This window comes from Coregonus clupeaformis, chromosome 1, assembly GCF_020615455.1.
Source record: "Coregonus clupeaformis isolate EN_2021a chromosome 1, ASM2061545v1, whole genome shotgun sequence".
Taxonomy (NCBI): domain Eukaryota; kingdom Metazoa; phylum Chordata; class Actinopteri; order Salmoniformes; family Salmonidae; genus Coregonus; species Coregonus clupeaformis.
In genome coordinates, this window is record NC_059192.1 from 69,921,946 (window position 1) to 69,943,515 (window position 21,570).

Here is a 21,570-nt window from a genome sequence, read left to right on the forward strand (position 1 = left end):
TGTTGCAACTCGGCCAAATGGTGGCGCTATAAACAGACTTTGACTTCAAAAGGTCAGCCCGCCACCTCGTTCAACCTAGAGTCTTGGAATTTGGTACATATGTTTACCGGAGGAACAAATTTGCCTCTTGGACCAATGACGTCACAGTGATGGATTATCCGCCATTTTAAAAATGGTGTAAATTCTTCAACATTTTTAAACAACATTTCCTCAGACACCACTAAACCAATTTCTCCCAAACTTGCTTAACAGCATCTATAGACCAAGATCTTTAAATGTATTATAAATGAAGTTGACATCTTAAACGTCATGGCCGCTGTGATCCATTGAAGTTGAGTGAGTTTGGGCCTGACAATTCAAGTCACTCTTGGAGGGAATGGAGCCCCCTGTTGGACATGCATCTCAATACTCTACAGTGTTTCCTGAAGTGTGTACTGGTCCACTACCCACATGGATTGAAAAGTATAAAATTGGTGTGAGTACCAGAGATTAAGTCAAGACCGTAACCCTTTAGATCCAGACCAGTTCAGTACAGTATAGTATAGTTCAGTAATGTATAGTTCAGTACAGTACAGTTCATTACAATATAGTTCAGTACAGCACAGTATAGTTATGTACAGTACATTACAGAGCAGTAATGTACATTACAGTACAGAGTACATTATAGTAGAGTACAGTTCATTATAGACGTCTATGTTTGAGCCAAATATACGTCTATGTTTGTGCTCTTTGTGGGTTGGAGCCACTTGCAGGCTATGCATGTCAATAACCTATACTTTTTCCTGAAGTGTCCACTACCCACATGGTGGTCCTCTGTGGCTCAGTTGGTAGAGCATGGCGCTTGCAGCGCCAGGATAGTGGGTCTGAATCTCACGACCACACGAATGTATGCACGTATGACTGTAAGTTGCATTGGATAAAAGCAACCTATAACATATTATAAAATTTGTGTAAGTGGAAGAGATGGAGTCAAGACTCGAACCAGCAATTCACACATGCATGCTCTTCCATAGTGTTCAACCCTGACTTTTGCCATGGCTTAGAGGGTTAGTGACTTAGTCTTGAAATACATGCCAACCCATGGCGGCCCGGGTTCAAATCCTATCAGCACATACTGCCTCTTTCAGATAGACATAACAAATATTGACTCTTTGCATAAACTTAATGTAATTATCAATAAAAGCCTTTGACACTTATGGAATGCTTGTAATTATACTTCAGGATACCATAGTAACATCTGACAAAAATATCTCTCAACACTGAAGCAGCGAACCTTGTGAAGACCAATACTTGTGTCATTCTCAAAACTTTTGACCACGACTGTACAGTATAGTTCCTCTGGCTCAGCTGGTAGAGCACGGCGCTTGTAACGCCAAGGTAGTGGGTTCGATCCCCGGGACCACCCATACACAAAAATGTATGCACGCATGACTGTAAGTCGCTTTGGATAAAAGCGTCTGCTAAATGGCATATTATATTATATTATAGTTCAGTAGAGAAGTTTAGTTTTTAGGATCCCCATTAGCTACTGCACATGCAGCAACTACTCTTTCTGGGGTCCACATAAAATGTACAATTACATGACAAAGTCAGAACAGTGATAGACAAGAATTACTGTCTATTGTAGCTCAGTAGCTCAGTTGTTAGAGCATGGTGCTTGCAACGCCAGGGTTGTGGGTTTGATTCCCATGGGGGGCCAGTATGAAAAATGTATGCACTCACTAACTGTAAGTCGCTCTGGAAAAGAGCGTCTGCTAAATGACTAAAATGTAAATGTAGGAACAACATAAGATATTACATTAAATAAAAATAAGAGTTATACACTGAGTAACACCTTTTCCTAATATTGAGTTGTACCCCCTTCTGCTCTCAGAACAGCCTCAATTTGTAGGAGCATAGACTCTACAATGTGTCGAAAGAGTTCCACAGGGATGCTGGCCCATGTTGACTCCAATGCTTCCCACAGTTGTGTCAAGTTAGCTGGATGTCCTTTGGGTGGTGGAACATTCTTGATGCACACAGGAAACTGTTGAGTGTGAAAAACCCAGCAGCATTGCAGTTATTGACACACAAACCTTGCACCTACTACCATACCCCGTTCAAAGGCACTTCAATATTTAGTCTTGCCCATTCACCCTCTGAATTGCACACATACACAATCCATGTCTCAATTGTCTCAAGGCTTGAAAATCCTTCTTTAACCTGTCTCCTCCCCTACATCTACACTGACTGAAGTGGATTTAACAAGTGACATCAATAAGGGATAATATCTTTCACCTGGATTCACCTGGTCTGTCTATGTCATGGAACGAGCAGGTGTTCCTAATGTTTCGTACACTCAATAGGAAACACACCAAGAGACAACAGAAATACTATTTACACACCATTCATATATACATATTCTTATATACAGTACAGTAAAATTATATATTTGTAAAGAGGAGAGGCGCTGTGATACTATATGTTTTTTATCTGTTTTTTAAAGCTAAACTTACTTTTTGATGACATGGCTCTATACATAACTGAGCGATGCATTAAATCAGTTTTTGGTTTGGTACCGTGAAGAAACCCATGGTTGCGTGTCTGGTGGGGTATGTACAGTATGTCTGTTTGAGGTGTATGCAAATAGATTGTACAAGTGGTTAGGCATTTTCAACACAAAAAGTAGTCAAATTCTCCTCAACCCTCAACCATGAAAGACTATCATGCATGTTGTTGATGTTAGTTCTGTGTGCGCAGTTAAGGGCAAGGCGGGCTGCTTTGTTTTGAGCCAGATGCAGCTTTGCTAGGTCTTTCTTTGCTGCACCTGACCATATTACCGGATAGTAATCAAGATGGGACAAGATCAACGGCTGAACAAATAGTACAGTTGATTTTTGTGTCAAAAACGCAGAAAATATTTTTATAACAGACATACCTATCCCCATCATCACAACAACTTTGTCAACATGACTTGACCATGATAACTGACCATCCAATGTTACTCCTAGGAGTTCAGTTTCTTCAACTTGTTCAATAGTCACACCCTTTATGCACAACTCAATAGTCACACCCTTTATGCACAACTCAAATCAAATCAAATTTTATTTGTCACAAATAATTAAAGAGCAGCAGTAAAATAACAGTTGCGAGGCTATATACACGGGGTAGCGGTACAGAGTCAATGTGCGGTGGCACAGGTTAGTCGAGGTAATTGAGGTAATATGTACATGTAGGTAGAGTTAAAGTGACTTTGCATAGATAATAAACAGAGAGTAACAGCAGCGTAAAAGAGAGGGGGGGGGGGGGAACAATGCAAATAGTCTGGGTGGCCATTTAATTAATTGTTCAGCAGTCTTATGGCTTGGGGGTAGAAGTTGTTAAGGAGCCTTTTGGACCTAGGCTTGGCGCTCTGGTACCGCTTGCCGTGTGGTAGCAGAGAGAACAGTCTATGACTTGGGTGACTGAAGTCTCAGAAAATGTTTTGGGCCTTCCTTTGACACCGCCTAGTATATAGGTCCTGGATGGCAGGAAGCCTGGCCTCAGTGATGTACTGGGCTGTACGCACTACCCTCTGTAGCGCCTTATGGTCGGATGACGAGCAGTTGCCATACCAGGAGGTGATGCAACTGGTCAGGATGCTCTCGATGGTGCAGCTTTAGAACCTTTTGAGGATCTGGGAACCCATGCCAAATCTTTTCAGTCTCCTGAGGGGAAAGGTGTTGTCGTGCCCTCATCACAACTTTCTTGGTGTGTTTGGACCATGATAGTTTGTTGGTGATGTGGACACCAAGGAACTTGAAACTCTCGACCCGCTCCACTACAGCCCTGTCGATGTGAAAGGGGGCTTGTTCAGCCCTGCTGTTCCTGTAGTCCACGATCATCTCCTTTGTCTTGCTCACATTGAGGGAGAGGTTGTTGTCCTGGCACCACACTGCCAAGTCTCTGACCTCCTCCCTATAGGCTGTCTCATCGTTGTCGGTGATCAGGCCTACCACCATTGTGTCATTAGCAAACTTAATGATGGTGTTGGAGTCGTGCTTGGCCACGCAGTCGTGGGTGAACAGGGAGTGCAGGAGGGGATAAGAACGCACCCGAGAGGCCCCCGTGTTGAGGATCAGCGTGGCAGATGTGTTGTTGCCTACCCTTGCAACCTGGGGTGGCCCTTCAGGAAGTCCAGAATCCAGTTGCAGAGGGAGGTGTTTAGTCCCAGGGTCCTTAGCTTAGTGATGAGCTTTTTGGGCACTATGGTGTTGAACGCTGAGCTGTAGTCAATTAACAGCATTCTCACATAGGTGTTCCTTTTGTCCAGGTGGGACAGGGCAGTGTGGAGTACGATTGAGATTGTGTCATCTATGGATCTGTTGGGGTGGTATGCGGGTTGGAGTGGGTCTAGAGAAGGGCTGCCCAACCCTCTTCCTGGAGATCTACTGTCCTGTAGGTTTTCAGTCCAACCCTAATTTAGCATATCTGATTCAGCTAGTTAAGGTCTTGTTGAGCAGCTAATAAGTAGAATCAGGTGTGTTAAATTAGGGTTGGACTGAAAACCCACAGGACGGTAGATCTCCAGGAAGAGGGTTGTGCAGCCCTGGTCTAGGGTTTCCGGGATGATGATGTTGTTGTGAGCCATGACCAGCCTTTCAAAGCACTTCATGGCCACCTACGTGAGTGCTACGGGGCGGTAGTCATTTAGGCAGGTTACCTTCGCTTTTTTGGGCACAGGGACTATGGTGGTCTGCTTGAAATATGTAGGTATTACAGACTCGGTCAGGGAGAGGTTGAAAATGTCAGTGAAGACACTTGCCAGTAGCTCCGCGCATGCTCTGAGTACACATCCTGGTAATCCGTCTGGCTTTACGGCCTTGTGAATGTTGACCTGTTTAAAGGTCTTGTTCACATCGGCTATGAAGAGCGTGATCACAGAGTTGTCCAGAACAGCTGGTGCTCTCATGCATGCTTCAGTGTTGCTTGCCTCGAAGCGAGCGTAAAAGGCATTTAGCCAGTCTGGTAGGCTTGCGTCACTGGGCAGCTTGCGGCTGGGTCTCCCTTTGTAGTCTGTAATAGTTTGCAAGCCCTGCCACATCCGACGAGCGTCAAAGCCGGTGTAGTAGGATTCAATCTTAGTCCTGTAATGACGCTTTGCCTGTTTGATGGTTCGTCTGAGGGCATAGTGGGATTTCTTATAAGCGTCCGGATTAGTGTCCCGCTCCTTGAAAGCGGTAGCTCTACCCTTTAGCTCAGTGCGGATGTTGCCTGTAATCCATGGCTTCTGGTTGGGATATGTACATACGGTCACTGTGGGGACGACGTCGTCAATGCACTTATTGATGAAGCCGGTGACTGAGGTGGTATACTCCTCAATGCCATTTGATGAATTCCGGAACATATTCCAGTCTGTGCTAGAAAAACAGTCCTGTAGCGTAGCATCCGCATAATCTGACCACTTCCGTATTGAGCGAGTCACTGGTATTTCCTGCTTTAGATTTTGCTTGTAAGTAGAAATCAGGAGGATATAATTGTGGTCAGATTTTCCAAATGGAGGGCGAGGGAGAGCTTTGTATGCATCTCTATGTGTGGAGTAAAGGTGGTCTAGAGTTAGTGCATTAAAGTCCCTGGCCACTAGGAGCGCCGCTTCTGGATGAGCATTTTTTTATTTGCATATGGCCTTATACAGCTCGTTGAGTGCGGTCTTAGTGCCAGCGTCGGTTTGTGGCGGTAAATAGACAGCTGCGAAATATATAGATGAAAACTCTTGGTAGATAGTGTGGTCTACAGCTTACCATGAGGTACTCTACCTCAGGCGAGCAATACCTCGAGACTACCTTAATATTAGACATCGCGCACCAGCTGTTATTGACAAACAGACACACACCCCCACCCCTCGTCTTATCAGACGTAGCTGTTCTGTCCTGCCGATGCACAGTGAGGTACAAGTTTATTGCCCTTCCCTATATGCATGCTGAATGTCAGTAGTCAATGTGTTCTTTAAAAAATAGCATTGTATTTGTTCAAACACAATTCTCTCCATCAGTTTACTAAGAACAGGCAGCAAACTGATTGGGCAGCAAAGAGTGCTTTACTATTTTTAGGTAGTGAAATTACTTTAGCTTCCTGCCACACCTATGGACACAAACGCTCCTTTAGGCTTTGGTTAAAGGCATGGCAAATAGGGGTGGCAATACAGTCTGTTAACATTCTCAATAGTTTCCCATCTATGTTGTCCATACTCTTTAAGTGTTACAGTTATTTCAGTTGCTGTAGTAGCTGACGTGTATAGTGTTGAGTCATCCACATACATAGACACACTGGCTTTACTCAAAGCCAGTGGCATGTCGTTAGTAAAGATGGAAAAAAGCAAGGGGCCTAGACAGCTGCCCTGGGGAATTCCTGATTCTACCTGGATTATGTTTGAGAGGCTTCCATTAAAGAACACCCTCTGTGTTCTGTTAGACAAGTAACTCTTTATCCAAATTATAGCAGGGGGTGTAAAGCCATAACACACGTTTTTCCAGCAGCAGACTATGATCGATAATGTCAAAAGCCGCACTGAAGTCTAACAAAACAGCCCCCACAATCCTTTTATCATCAATTTCTCTCAGCCAATCATCAGTAATTTGTATAAGTGCTGTGCTTGTTGAATGTCCTTTTCTATAAGCATGCTGAAAGTTTGTTGTCAATTTGTTTACAGTAAAATAGCATTGTATCTGGTCAAACACACTTTTTTCCAATAGTTTACTAAGGGTTGGTAACAGGCTAAGTGGTCGGCTGTTTATAATAATATAATATAATATGCTATTTAGAAGACGCTTTTATCCAAAGTGACTTACAGTCAAGTGTGCATACATTTTTACGTATGGGTGGTCCCGGGGATCGAACCCACTGTTTGAGCCAGTAAAGGGGGCTTTACTATTCTTAGGTAGCGGAATGACTTTTGCTTCCTTCCAAGCTTGGGGGCACACACATTCTAGTAGGCTTAAATTGAAAATACGGCAAATAGGAGTGGCAATATCGTCCGCTATTATCTTCAGCAATTTTCCATCCAAGTTGTCAGACCCCGGTGGCTTGTCATTGTTAATAGACAACAATAATTTGTTCACCTCTTCCACACTCACTTTACGGAATTCAAAATTACAATGCTTGTCTTTCATAATTTGGTCAGATTTACTTGGATGTGTAGTGTCAGCGTTTGTTGCTGGCATGTCATGCATAAGTTTGCTAATCTTGCCAATGAAAAAAATCATTGGTTTTGTAATGAATAAGCCATCTGATTCAATGAATGATGGAGCTGAGTTTGCCTTTTTTCCCAAAATTTCATTTAAGGTGCTCACAAGCTTTTGACTATCATTCTTTACATAATTTATGTTTGTTTCATAGTGTTCTTTTTCTTATTTTTATTCAGTTTAGTCACATGATTTCTCAATTTGCAATACGTTTGCCAATCGGTTGTGCAGCCAGACTTATTTGCCATTACTTTTGCCTCATCCCTCTCAACCATGCAATTTTTCAATTCCTCATCAATCCACAAGGATTTAACAGTTTTTACAGTCATTTTATTAATGGGTGCATGCTTATTAGTAACTGGAATAAGCAATTTCATAAATGTGTCAAGTGCAGTGTCTGTTTTCTCCTCATTACACACCACGGACCGACATATATTCTTTACATCAACAACATAGGAATCACTACAAAACGTATTGTATGACCTTTTATACACAATATTAGGCCCAGCCTTTGGAACTTTGGTTTTCCTAGATATGGCTACTATATTGTGATCACTACATCCAATTGATTTGGATACTGCTTTCAAACAAATCTCTGCAGCATTAGTAAAGATATGATCAATACATGTTGATGATTTAATTCCTGTACTGTTTGTAACCACCCTGTTAGGTTGACTGATAACCTGAACCAGGTTGCAGGCACTGGTTACAGTTTGAAGCTTTCTCTTGAGTGGGCAGCCTGATGAAAGCCAGTCAATATTTAAATCACCCAGAAAGTATACCTCTCTATTGATATCACATACATTATCAAGCATTTCACACGTTATCCAGATACTGACTGTTAGCACTTGGTGGTCTATAGCAGCTTCCCACCAGAATTGGTTTTAGGTGAGGCAGATGAACCTGTAGCCATATTACTTAAACGGTATTTAACATGAGATCCTCTCTAATCTTCACAGGAATGTGGTTCTGTATATAAACAGCAACACCTCCACAGGTAAAATTGTATTAGGTTCATTTTATTTTATTTTATTCATTTTAGCAATGTTGCTTGCAAAATTATTGCAGTTGTTCCCATAGATAGATAGTACATGGTTTCTCTATGTATCACTAACCCTGGATAAACTAGCGACTGGGCTAACGCGGCTAACCTTTTAGGTCAATAATATGCTGTTTTTATTAACATTTTGTTGGCTGTATACACGTGAGAGAAATTTAACTAGCTAGTAGCTAGCTACTTAGTTATACCTAGGTAGCTTACAAGGTTAGCTGACTTTGCTCAAAACAAACCTCATTTTAGCTAGCTATTTCTTGTCCCTCATGCTAGCCTTTACAGCAAAATATCACTTCATATATTTTGTCTTCACGCACTGTTGCTCCTACTGCACTAATCTGGTGAGCACCATTGGAGCTCCGCCCAAGCAACACATTTGACTACATTTGACTGGTTTAACATATACGTTTTAGGAAAGCCTGCTTCGCAACGAGGCTACTGAACCCCTAAAAATAAAAAATATACAGGAGCTGCAAACAGCAATGCTGGGGTTTAGCTATGGACCCACTGTGCCACCATCAGGAAAAATTTGACAAATTGCCCTAGGATGAGTTAATTCTGTATTGTTTACCATGCTTGCCAAATATCAGAACTCAAAATGAAACTGACCATGCAATATAATATGCTTTTGATGTATTTTGGACAATTTTCAACAATGTTGACTACTTTAAAAATATTATTCTCCAGAATCGCTGTACAGATCGGCACCACATTTGGTATATAGCATCTATGGATGCACATCTTCAAATACAATATTTTCCAAGACTCTAGTTGAAACAATATGGCCGCTATGAGGCAATGAGCTTGCATTAATGTTTTTTCCTGTCCAACAATGCCACAATGTGTCCAAACTCAACCATAGGTTAGCTAGAGTCATATCCTTGAGCATGTGTGCAAACTTTCATCACTCTGAGTCAAACAGATCAAGAGATATAGCAATGTGCCCTTGAATAACATCAAGACATTCCGGTTTCGCTGGCATGCATTGAAATGCTGTCACGCCCTGACTCAGGGGACGCTTATATGTTGAGTCAGGGTGTGTATATTCCTTGTTGTGCTTGTTCTATGTGTTAGGTTCTAGTATGTCTAGATCTATGTTGGCCGGTGTGGTTCCCAATCAGAGGCAGCTGTCGCTCGTTGTCTCTGATTGGGGACCATACTTAGGCAGCCTATTGGCACTAGTGGGTTGTGGGATCTTGTTCCGTGTGAGGTATGTTGTTTGTGTACCGTGGACTTCACGTTTCGTTTAGTTTGTTGTGTTGTCGCTTGTTTATTGGTTCCAAATAAACATGTACGTATATCATGCTGCGCCTTGGTCCGTCCCGTCTGTAAACGAACGCGTGGCATTTTCATGGCTTTCTTTTGCAAATTACTATGAATTAACAGACATATTTCCTAAAACTTGTTAATTGTGTGACAGGAAATAACTAGCAGGTTTATTACACTCCAGCAGCTAGATTTTGTCAGTCCACAATTCAACTGTGGGTAAAGGGCATCTCTCAACACCAGACAACAGAAAGAGCTGGCTGCTACTATACAAGAGATTGTTCATGAGGAGATTACCTCTGCCCTCGACTTACAATTAAAACCGGTAAATGAATCATTGGCATTTCTCATTGCTAAAGTGGATACCTATTCAACCAAAGTGGAAAGTCTGGAGTAGACAGCCAACGGGACAGCGGTGCGACTCCATGACCTGGAAAGTTGGAAGAGATAATCAAACAATATTATAATTATTATTGCTGAGCACTGAACTTGTTATAATTATATTGCCTATGGTCCAGGACATTTACATAGGAAGGGGGAACGATTTATATAGAGGGTCTTCTGGGTGGGATGCGACCATGGTTGTGTTTCCCTGTGGGTCCTGCTTTTTATTTTATGGGCTTATCTTAACTAAAGATAACAATTACATTTTAGAAAAACAATGGCAACACTATCTATTCTTTCCTGGGATTTGAAAGGCATTAATTTTCCTATAAAGTATTCCAGCAGTCTTGATATTCTAGCAAGAAACCCTATTGATATAGCAATGCTAAAAAAAAAACACCTGCTCCAAAAGAACACACATAGAAAAGAGAACCATTTGTACAAACCGGTTGCTTTTTCATCAACCCCAAACAAAATTAAGGGTGATATATACGAAACTCAAAATCACCATCCTTGGTAAAGGCAAAGACCAAGAAGTCAGAATCACTTTCCTTAAATGTATCCATAATGGAAGAAAATTGCCTTTATTAATGTGTATTCTCCAAATTCATATGATCCTACGTTTTTTGATTCTCTGAACAGCATATTGTTAGAATTAACTAAATTCCAACTGGTTATTGGGACAGACATTAATGCCATTCTGGACATGCGGGACAAATCTAGTAAGACCAACTACAATCCACAGGCAACCAAGGCTCTCCAACATAGACTCTGATTACATCCTCATTGATGCCTGGCGAGCTCATAACCCTAAAGCAAAAGAGTACACGTTCTATTCAAATAGGCGCAAAACATTGTCCCAAATCGATTTTGTACTATATCTACTCCTCTATTTTCTTTAATCAAGAAAATATAAATTTGATATGAGCCTATCTGATCATCATGCTTATTACTGCCAGATACAAATTTCAGAATCTCCTAAAAGAGCCACAAGATGTTGCTTTAATGTTTCTTTACTACAAAGTCCTACTTTCTGTGAACAATTTGAAACTGAATTGAATGAATTCATAATGATTATAAAAAATTCAGTTGTTGATCCTCTGATTTTATGGGACGCCATTAAAGGTTTTATTAATAACAATGCAACTGTAATATAAGAAAGATATAAGAACTGGGCTGAATAAATCACAATTAAAGAAGATAGCTGTTAACGATGTTAGAGCGTTCTCAACAAACACTTGTTTCACTCTCTTCAAAGTCAAGACAGAACTAAATCTATTGATAAGACAGAGAGCAGAATTTGCCATCCATCGAGTCAGACTCAACCATTACTTCCATGGTAATCGACTCAGTCATCTACTGGCTAACAAGCTTTGCAGCAATGATCAATTAGTGAATATTGCAACAGATTGGCCCTGGAGCCGACGAGGATGGCGGCCTCGCGACTAGTTTTTTTATGTATAATTTTTTACATTATTAGCTCAGGGTTTTGTATCATTACATACAACCGGGGAAAACAATTGGATATCAGAGCGGCGGTAACTCACCAGCATTATGACCAGGAATACGACTTTCCCGAAGCAGATCCTTTGTTTACTCTCCCCAGGGCAATTGAACTGATTCCAGCGGATGACCCAAAACATCACCGGCGGAGGAGAGGCACTCGGAGCGGCCTGCTGGTTTGACTTAGGAGGCGTGCACACCACCCACCGCTTCTAGGTATACTACTCGCTAATGTTCAGTCTCTGGTTAACAAGCTCGACGAGCTCTGGGCAAGGATTTCTTTCTAGAGAGACATCAAGGCCTGTAACATACTTTGTTTCACGGAAACATGGCTCTCTGGGGATAATCTATCGAAATCGGTTGAGCCAGATGGGTTCTCAGTTCATCGCACAGACAGGAATAAATGTCTCTCCGGGAAGCAGAAGGGTGGAGGTGTGTGTTTCATGATTAACGACTCATGGTGTAGTTGTAGTAACATACAGGAACTCAAGTCCTTCTGTTCACCCGACCTAGAATACCTCACAATCAAATGCCGACCTTATTATCTCCCAAGATAATTTTCTTTGGTTATAGTCACGGCCGTGTATATTCCCCCTTGAGCCGATACCAAGACATCCCTCAAAGAACTTCACTGGACTTTATGCAATCTGGAAACCACATATCCTGAGGCTGCATTTCTTGTAGCCGGGGATTTTAACAAAGCAAATTTGAGGACTAGGCTGCCGAAGTTCTATCAACATATCGACTGTTGTACTCGCGCTGCTAAAATCCTTGACCATTGCTATTCGAACTTCCGGGATGGTTATAAGGCCCTCCCCCGCCCTCCTTTCGGCAAATCTGACCACGACTCCATTTTGCTCCTCCCTTCCTATAGGCAGAAACTCAAACAGGAAGTACCCGTGCTAAGGACTATTCTACGCTGGTCTGACCAATCGAAATCCACACTTCAAGATTGTTTTGATCACACAGACCGGGATATGTTCCAGGTAGCTTGCGAAAATAATTTGGACGAATACACTGAAACGGTGACGGAGTTTATCAGGAAGTGTATAGGTGATGTTGTGCCAACTGTGACTATTAAAACCTACCCTAACCAGAAACCGTGGATAGATGGCAGCATTCACACAACACTGAACAACCGCATTTAACCATGGCAAGGTGACTGGGAATATGGCAGAATATAGCTACTCACTCCGCAAGGCAATTAAACTGTCAAAACATCAGTATAGAGACAAAGCGGAGTCGCAATTCAACAGCTCAGTCACGAGACATGTGGCAGGGTCTACAGACAATCATGGACTACAAAAGGAAAACCAGCCACGTCGCCGAACACCGACATCTCGCTTCCAGACAAGCTAAAAAACGTATTTGCCCGCTTTGAGGATAACACAGTGCCACCGACGAGGCCCACTACCAAGGACTGTGGCATCTCCTTCTCTGTGGCCGACATGAGTAAGACATTTAAGCATGTTAACCCCCGCAAGGCTGCCGGCCCAGACGGCATCCCTAGCCGAGTCCTCAGAGTATGCGCAGACCAGCTGGCTGGTGTGTTTAAGGACATATTCAATCTCTCCCTTTCCCAGTCTGCTGTTCCCACATGCTTCAAGATGTCCACCATTGTTACTGTACCCAAGAAAGCAAAGGTAACGGAACTAAATGACTATCGCCCCGTAGCACTCACCTCTGTCATCATGAAGTGCTTTGAGAGACTAGTCAAGGATCATATCACCTCTACCTTACCTGTCACCCTAGATCCACTTCAATTTGCTTACCGCCCCAATAGATCCACAGACGATGCAATCGCCATCACACTGCACACTGCCCTATCCCATCAGGACAAGAGGAATACCTATGTAAGAATGCTGTTCATTGACTAGCTCAGGTATTCAACACCATAGTACCCTCCAAGCTCATCATTAAGCTCGAGGCCCTGGGACTAAACCCCGCCCTGTGCAACTGGGTCCTGGACTTCCTGACGGGCCGCCCCCAGGTGGTGAAGGTAGGAAACAACATCTCCACTTCGCTGATCCTCAACACTGGGGCCCCACAAGGGTGCGTGCTCAGCCCCCTCCTGTACTCCCTGTTCACCCATGACTGCGTGGCCAAGCACGCCTCCAACTCAATCATCAAGACACAACAGTAGTAGGCTTGATTACCAACAATGACGAGACCGCCTACAGGGAGGAGGTGAGGGCTCTGGGAGTGTGGTGCCAGGCAAATAACCTCTCACTCAACGTCAACAAAACAAAGGAGATGATCGTGGACTTCAGGAAACAGCAGAGGGTGCACCCCCCTATCCACATCGATGGGATCGCAGTGGAGAAGGTGGAAAGCTTCAAGTTCCTTGGCGTACACATCACTGACAAACTGAAATGGTCCACCCACGCAGACAGTGTGGTGAAGAAGGCGCAACAGAGCCTCCTCAACCTCAGGCGGCTGAAGAAATTTGGTTTGGCACCTAAAACCTCACAAACTTTTACAGATGCACAATTGAGAGCATCCTGTCGGGCTGTATCACCGCCTGGTATGGCATCTGCACCACCCGCAACCGCAGGGCTCTCCAGAGGGTGGTGCGGTGTGCCGAACGCATTACCGGGGGCAAACTACTCGCCCTCCAAGACACCTACAGTACCCGATGTCACAGGAAGACCAAAAAGATCATCAAGGATATCAACCACCCGAGCCACTGCCTCTTTACCCCGCTATCATCCAGAAGGCAAGGTCACTACAAGTGCATCAAAGCTGGGACCAAGAGAATGAAAAACAGCTTCGATATCAAGGCCATCAGACTGTTAAATAGCCATCACTAGCACATTAGAGGCTGCTACTGCCTACTGAAATCACTGGCCACTTTAAGAAATGGAACACTAGTCACTTTAATAATGTTTACATATCTTACTCTACTCATCTCATATGTATATACTGTATTCTGTTCTATGATATTCTACTGTATCTTAGTCCATGCCGCTCTGTCATTGCTTGTCCATATATGTATATATTCTTAAATTCCATTCCTTACTAGATTTTTGTGTATTGGGTATATGTTGTGAAATTGTTAGATATTACTGCACTGTCGGAGCTAGAAGCACAAGCATTTCGCTACACCCGCAATAACATCTGCAAAACACGTGTATGTGGCAAATATTTTATTTTATTTTATTTGAACTATTGAATCTGAATCAGGTGAATTACTATCAGAATCCATATTAATCAAGCAAAGATTCTCCCATTTCTGTAAAGAATTGTACACTTCTGATTGTAAATCCAAAACAAGCCAGATAGAGTTATTATTAAAATACATAAGAACTCTTCTCTCAACTGAGGAAGCCGGCTTGCTGGGAGCCCAAATCTCTCTCCATGAACTCAAAAGGGCATTGGATAACATGACGGTAGTCCTGTGATGGTATTCTTCCTGAGGTCTATTTAACATTTTGGAACCAATTAGGTCCACTGTTACTTGAAATGATTAACAGCCATTCACAAAGGTTTTATTTGGAAGGGATGTAAATACAGCACTAATTTCACTTTTACACTGAACAAAAATATAAAAGCAACATGTAAAGTAATGGTCCCATGTTTCATGAGCTGAAATAAAAGAGCCTAGAAATGTTCCATTCGCACAAAAAGCTTATTTCTGTCAAATTTTGTGCACAAATTTGTTGACATCCCTGTTTGTGTGAATGTTATCCTTTGTCAAGATAATCCATCTACCTGACAGGTGTGGCATATCAAGAAGCTGATTAAACAGCATGATCATTACACAGGTGCACCTTGTGCTGGGGACAATAAAAGGCCACTCTAAAATGTGCCATTTTGTCATGCAACACAGATGTCTCAGGTTTTGAGGGAACGTGCAAATGGCATGCTGACTACAGGAATGTCCACCAGAGCTATTGCCAGATTTAATGTTAATTTCTCTACCATAAGCCGTCTTCAACATCGTTTTAGAGAATTTGGCAGTACGTCCAACCGGCCTCACAACCGCAGACCACGTGTAACCACACCAGCCCAGGACCTCCACATCCGGCTTCTTCACCTGCGGGATCGTCAGAAGGGGTGCTGAGGAGTATTTCTGTCTGTAATAAAGCCCTTTTGTGGGGAAAAACTCATTCTGATTGACTGGGCCTGGCTCCCCAGTCATGTGAAATCCATAGATTAGGGCCTACTGAATTTATTTCAATTGACAGCAAAATCTTTGAAATTGTTGCATGTTGCGTTTTTATATATTTGTTCAGTATATTTAAAAAAAGGTAAGGACTCCACCCATTATCAAACATGGTTGTTACACTTTAGGTTAAGTGTTTCTTATTTTATTACTCATACCTTTTTTTTTTACCATTAATCGGTGCCGAAATATCTTATTTGTAACTATCAGTAACGCTGAAAAGCTTACTGTTAATATGATTAAAATACTATGCTAAATTCTCAGCCATAGTAATAGTAGTAACAGGCAATACATGCTCTGTTCTGTTCAGAATAACTAAAAGTAGCAGGCAAGGTGATTCCATCTCACCTCTGCTATTTTTATTGTCTATGGAGCCCCTGGCCCAGGCAATTCGACAATCGAAATAAATTACACCAATATCTCTCAATTCGCGGATCACGTCATCTCATTATACGCTGACGATATTTTACTTTATCTAGACAATGTATCTCAATCCCTACCAAAAGCTTTGAAGATCATACACAAATTCAGCTCCATCTCAAGTTATGAAATAAATCTAACCAAACCTGCCCTACTGCCTTTCAAGACCCTATCTACTTAGGGAATCTCAATCGTTTCTCATTTTAAATATTTGGTAATAGATATTTCCTGTCAAGAGGAGTGAAACAAGGTTGTCCACTATCGGCATATCTATTTATTGTGGCCATCGAGATGTTAGCTATTAAAATCAGATCCAACAATAATATCAGGGGATTAGAAATCCAGGGCTTAAAAACAAAGGTGTCATTGTACGCTGATGATTCATGTTTTCTTTTAAATCCACAACTAGAATCACTCCACATCCTCATAGAGGATCTAGATACATGTTTTAACCTCTCTGGATTACAACCAAATTATGACAAATGTACTATATTACGTATTGGATCAATAAAAAAATATAATTTTTACATTGCCATGTAGTTTACCAATAAAATGGTCTGATGGTGATGTGGATATACTCGGAATACATATCCCAAAGGAAATAAATGATCTCACTTCAATAAATTATAAAAGAAAGTTAGCAAAAATAGATAAGATCTTGCTACCATGGAAAGGTAGGTGCCTGTCAATTTGTGGGAAAATCACCCTGATTTAACTCTTTAGTATTATCCTAGTTTACCTATTTGCTTATGGTCTTGCCTACGCCTAGCGAAGTTTTTTAAATTATATGAGAAAAAAATATTCCATTTTATTTGGAACGGCAAGCCAGACAAAATTAAAAGGGCCTATTTATATAATGAATATGAATTCGGAGTAGAGGCCAAGGCAGCTGTCTAGGCCCATTACTTTTTTCAATCTTTACTAATGACATGCCCCTGGCTTTGTGTAAAGCCAGAGTGTCTATGTATGCAGATGACTCAACACTATACATATCAGCTACTACAGCGACTGAAATGACTGCAACACTTAACAAAGAGTTGCAATTAGATTCAGAGTGGGTGGCAAGGAATAAATTAGTCCTAAATATTTCTACAACTAAAAGCATTGTATTTGGGACAAATCATTCACTAAACCCTAAACCTCAACTAAATCTTTTAATAAATAATGTGGAAATTGAGCATGTTGAGGTGACTAAACTGCTTGGCGTAACCCTGGATTGTAAACTGTCATGGTCAAAACATATTGATACAACAGTAGCTAAGATGGGGAGAAATATGTCCATAATAAAGCGCTGCTCTACCTTCTTAAAAGCACTATCAACAAGGCAGGTCCTACAGGCCCTAGTTTTGTCACAGCTGTACTACTGTTTAGTCGTGTGGTCAGGTGCTACAAAAAAGGACTTTGAAAAATTGCAATTAGCTCAGAACAGGTCAGCACGGCTGGCCCTTGGATGTACACAGAGAGCTAATATTAATAATATGCATGTCAATCTCTCCTGGCTCAAAGTGGAGGAGAGATTGACTTCATCACTACTTGTATTTATGAGAGGTATTGACATGTTGAATGCACCGAGATGTCTGTTTGTACTACTGGTGCACAGCTCGGACACCCATGCATACCCCACAAGACATGCCACCAGAGGTCTCTTCACAGTCCCCAAGTCCAGAACAGACTATGGGAGAAACACAGTACTACATAGAGCCATGACTACATGGAACTCTATTCCACATCAAGTAACTGATGCAAGTAGTAAAATTAGTTTTTTTTTTTTTTTTAACAGATACAAAAAAAAAACTTATGGAACAGCGGGGACTGTGAAGCAACACAAACATAGGCACAGACACATGCATACACACACATGATAACATATAACTATACACACACGTACACATGGATTTTGTACTGTAGATACAGTGGGGAAAAAAGTATTTAGTCAGCCACCAATTGTGCAAGTTCTCCCACTTAAAAAGATGAGAGAGGCCTGTAATTTTCATCATAGGTACACGTCAACTATGACAGACAAAATGAGAAAAAAATATCCAGAAAATCACATTGTAGGATTTGTAATGAATTTATTTGCTAATTATGGTGGAAAATAAGTATTTGGTCAATATCAAAAGTTTCTCAATACTTTGTTATATACCCTCTGTTGGCAATGACACAGGTCAAACGTTTTCTGTAAGTCTTCACAAGGTTTTCACACACTGTTGCTGGTATTTTCGCCCATTCCTCCATGCAGATCTCCTCTAGAGCAGTGATGTTTTGGGGCTGTCGCTGGGCAACACGGAATATCAACTCCCTCCAAAGATTTTCTATGGGGTTGAGATCTGGAGACTGGCTAGACCACTCCAGGACCTTGAAATGATTCTTACGAAGCCACTCCTTCGTTGCCCGGGCGGTGTGTTTGGGATCATTGTCATGCTGAAAGACCCAGCCACGTTTCATCTTCAATGCCCTTGCTGATGGAAGGAGGTTTTCACTCAAAATCTCACGATACATGGCCCCATTCATTCTTTCCTTTACACGGATCAGTCGTCCTGGTCCCTTTGCAGAAAAACAGCCCCAAAGCATGATGTTTCCACCCCCATGCTTCACAGTAGGTATGGTGTTCTTTGGATGCAACTCAGCATTCTTTGTCCTCCAAACACGACGAGTTGAGTTTTTACCAAAAAGTTCTATTTTGGTTTCATCTGACCATATGACATTCTCTAAATCCTCTTCTGGATCATCCAAATGCACTCTAGCAAACTTCAGACGGGCCTGGACATGTACTGGCTTAAGCAGGGGGACACGTCTGGCACTGCAGGATTTGAGTCCCTGGCGGCGTAGTGTGTTACTGATGGTAGGCTTTGTTACTTTGGTCCCAGCTCTCTGCAGGTCATTCACTAGGTCCCCCCGTGTGGTTCTGGGATTTTTGCTCACTGTTCTTGTGATCATTTTGACCCCACGGGGGTGAGATCTTGCGTGGAGCCCCAGATCGAGGGAGATTATCAGTGGTCTTGTATGTCTTCCATTTCCTAATAATTGCTCCCACAGTTGATTTCTTCAAACCAAGCTGCTTACCTATTGCAGATTCAGTCTTCCCAGCCTGGTGCAGGTCTACAATTTTGTTTCTGGTGTCCTTTGACAGCTCTTTGGTCTTGGCCATAGTGGAGTTTGGAGTGTGACTGTTTGAGGTTGTGGACAGGTGTCTTTTATACTGATAACAAGTTCAAACAGGTGCCATTAATACAGGTAACGAGTGGAGGACAGAGGAGCCTCTTAAAGAAGAAGTTACAGGTCTGTGAGAGCCAGAAATCTTGCTTGTTTGTAGGTGACCAAATACTTATTTTCCACCATAATTTGCAAATAAATTCATTAAAAATCCTACAATGTGATTTTCTGGATTTTTTCTCTCTCAATTTGTCTGTCATAGTTGACGTGTACCTATGATGAACATTACAGGCCTCTCATCTTTTTAATTGGGAGAACTTGCACAATTGGTGGCTGACTAAATACTTTTTTCCCCCACTGTAGCTGAAAGACCTTGAGAATAGGCATTTTTCACAACTATTAAAATAGATTAAATACAGTGCCTTCAGTATTCACACCCCTTGACTTTTTCCATATTTTTTTGTGTTACAGCCTTAATTTAAAATTGATAACATGTAGATTTTTTTTTGTCACTGGTCTACACACAATACCCCATAATGTCAAAGTGGAATTATGTTTTTTGAAATATTTACAATATAATAAAATGAAAAGCTGAATTCAATAAGTATTCAAACCCTTTGTTATGCCAAGCCTAAATAAGTGCAGGAGTAAATATGTGCTTAACAAGGCACATAAGTTGCATGGACTCACTCTGTGTGCAATAATAGATTTTAACATGATTTTTGAATAACTACCTGAACTCTGTACCCCACACATACAATTATCTGTAAGGTCCATCAGTCAAGCAGTGATACTGATAACAAGTTCAAACAGTTGCCATTAATACAGGTAACGAGTGGAGGACAGAGGAGCCTCTTAAAGAAGAAGTTACAGGTCTGTGAGAGCCAGAAATCTTGCTTGTTTGTAGGTGACCAAATGCTTATTTTCCACCATAATTTGCATATAAATTCATTAAAAATCCTACAATGTGATTTTCTGGAATTTTTCTCCTCAATTTGTCTGTCATAGTTGACGTGTACCTATGATGAAAATAACAGGCCTCTCTCATCTTTTTAAGTTTGAGAAATTGCACAATTGGTGGCTGACTAAATACTTTTTTCCCCCACTTTATGTGGTAGTGGTGGAGTAGGGGCTTGAGGGCACACAGTGTGTTGTGAAATCTGTGAATGTATTGTAATGTTTTTAAAATTGTATGAACTGCCTTAACTTTGCTGGACCCCAGGAAGAGTAGCTGCTGCCTTGATAGCAACTAATGGGGATCCATAACAAATACAAATACATGGGCCAGCATCACTGTGTAACACTTTTGACACCATTTAGAGTCCATGCCCCGATGAATTGAGGCTGTTCTGAGGGCAAAACGGCAACTCAATATTAGAAGGTGTCCTTAATGTTTGTACGCTCAGTATATATATATATATATATATATATATATATATATATATATATATATATATATATATATATATATATATATACTACCAGTCAAAAGGTTGGACACACCTACTCAGTTTTTCTTTATTTGTACTATTTTTTACATTATAGAATAATAGTGAAGACATCAAAACTATGAAATAACACATGGAATCATGTAGTAACCAAAAAAGTGTTAAACAAATCAAATTATTTTTGAGATTCTTCAAATAGCCACCCTTTGCCTTGATGACAGCTTTGCATACCCTTGGCATTCTCTCAACCAGCTTCATGAGGTAGTCACCTGGAATGCATTTCAATTAACAGGTATGCCTTGTTAAAAGTTAATTTGTGGAATTTCTTTCCTTCTTAATGTGTTTGAGCCAATCTGTTTTGTTTTGACAAGGTAGGTGGGGTAGACAGAAGATAGCCCTATTTGGTAAAAGACCAAGTCCATATTATGGCAATAACAGCTCAAATATGCAAAGAGAAATGACATTCCATCATTACTTTGACATGAAGGTCAGTCAAACCGGAACATTTCAAGAACTTTGAAAGTTTCTTCAAGTGCAGTCGCAAAAACCGTCAAGTGCTATGATGTTACTGGCTCTCATGAGGACCGCAACAGGAAAGGAAGACCCAGAGTTACCTCTGCTGCAGAGGATACGTTTATTAGAGTTACCAGCCTCAGAAATTGCAACCCAAATAAATGCTTCACAGAGTTCAAGTAACAGACACATCTCAACATCAACTGTTCAGAGGGGACTGTGTGAATCAGGCCTTCATGGTCGAATTGCTGCAAAGAAACCACTACTAAAGGACACCAATAATAAGAAGAGACCTGCTTGGGTGAAGAAACACGAGCAATGGACATTAGACCGGTGGAAATTTGTCCTTTGGTCTGGAGTCTATATTGGAGATTTTTGGTTTCAACCGCTGTGTCTTTTTGAGACACGGTGTAGGTGAACGGATGATCTCTGCATGTGTATTTCCCACCGTAAAGCATAAAGGAG

The 21,570-nt window shown here is 41.5% G+C and overlaps 1 protein-coding gene across 2 annotated transcripts in view; it reads right to left on the minus strand.

The window, feature by feature from the left end:
* Positions 1-21,570, minus strand: part of cpn1 (carboxypeptidase N, polypeptide 1) — a 201,048-nt gene that overhangs the window by 121,257 nt on the left and 58,221 nt on the right. The gene's annotated exons all lie outside the window — the stretch shown is intronic.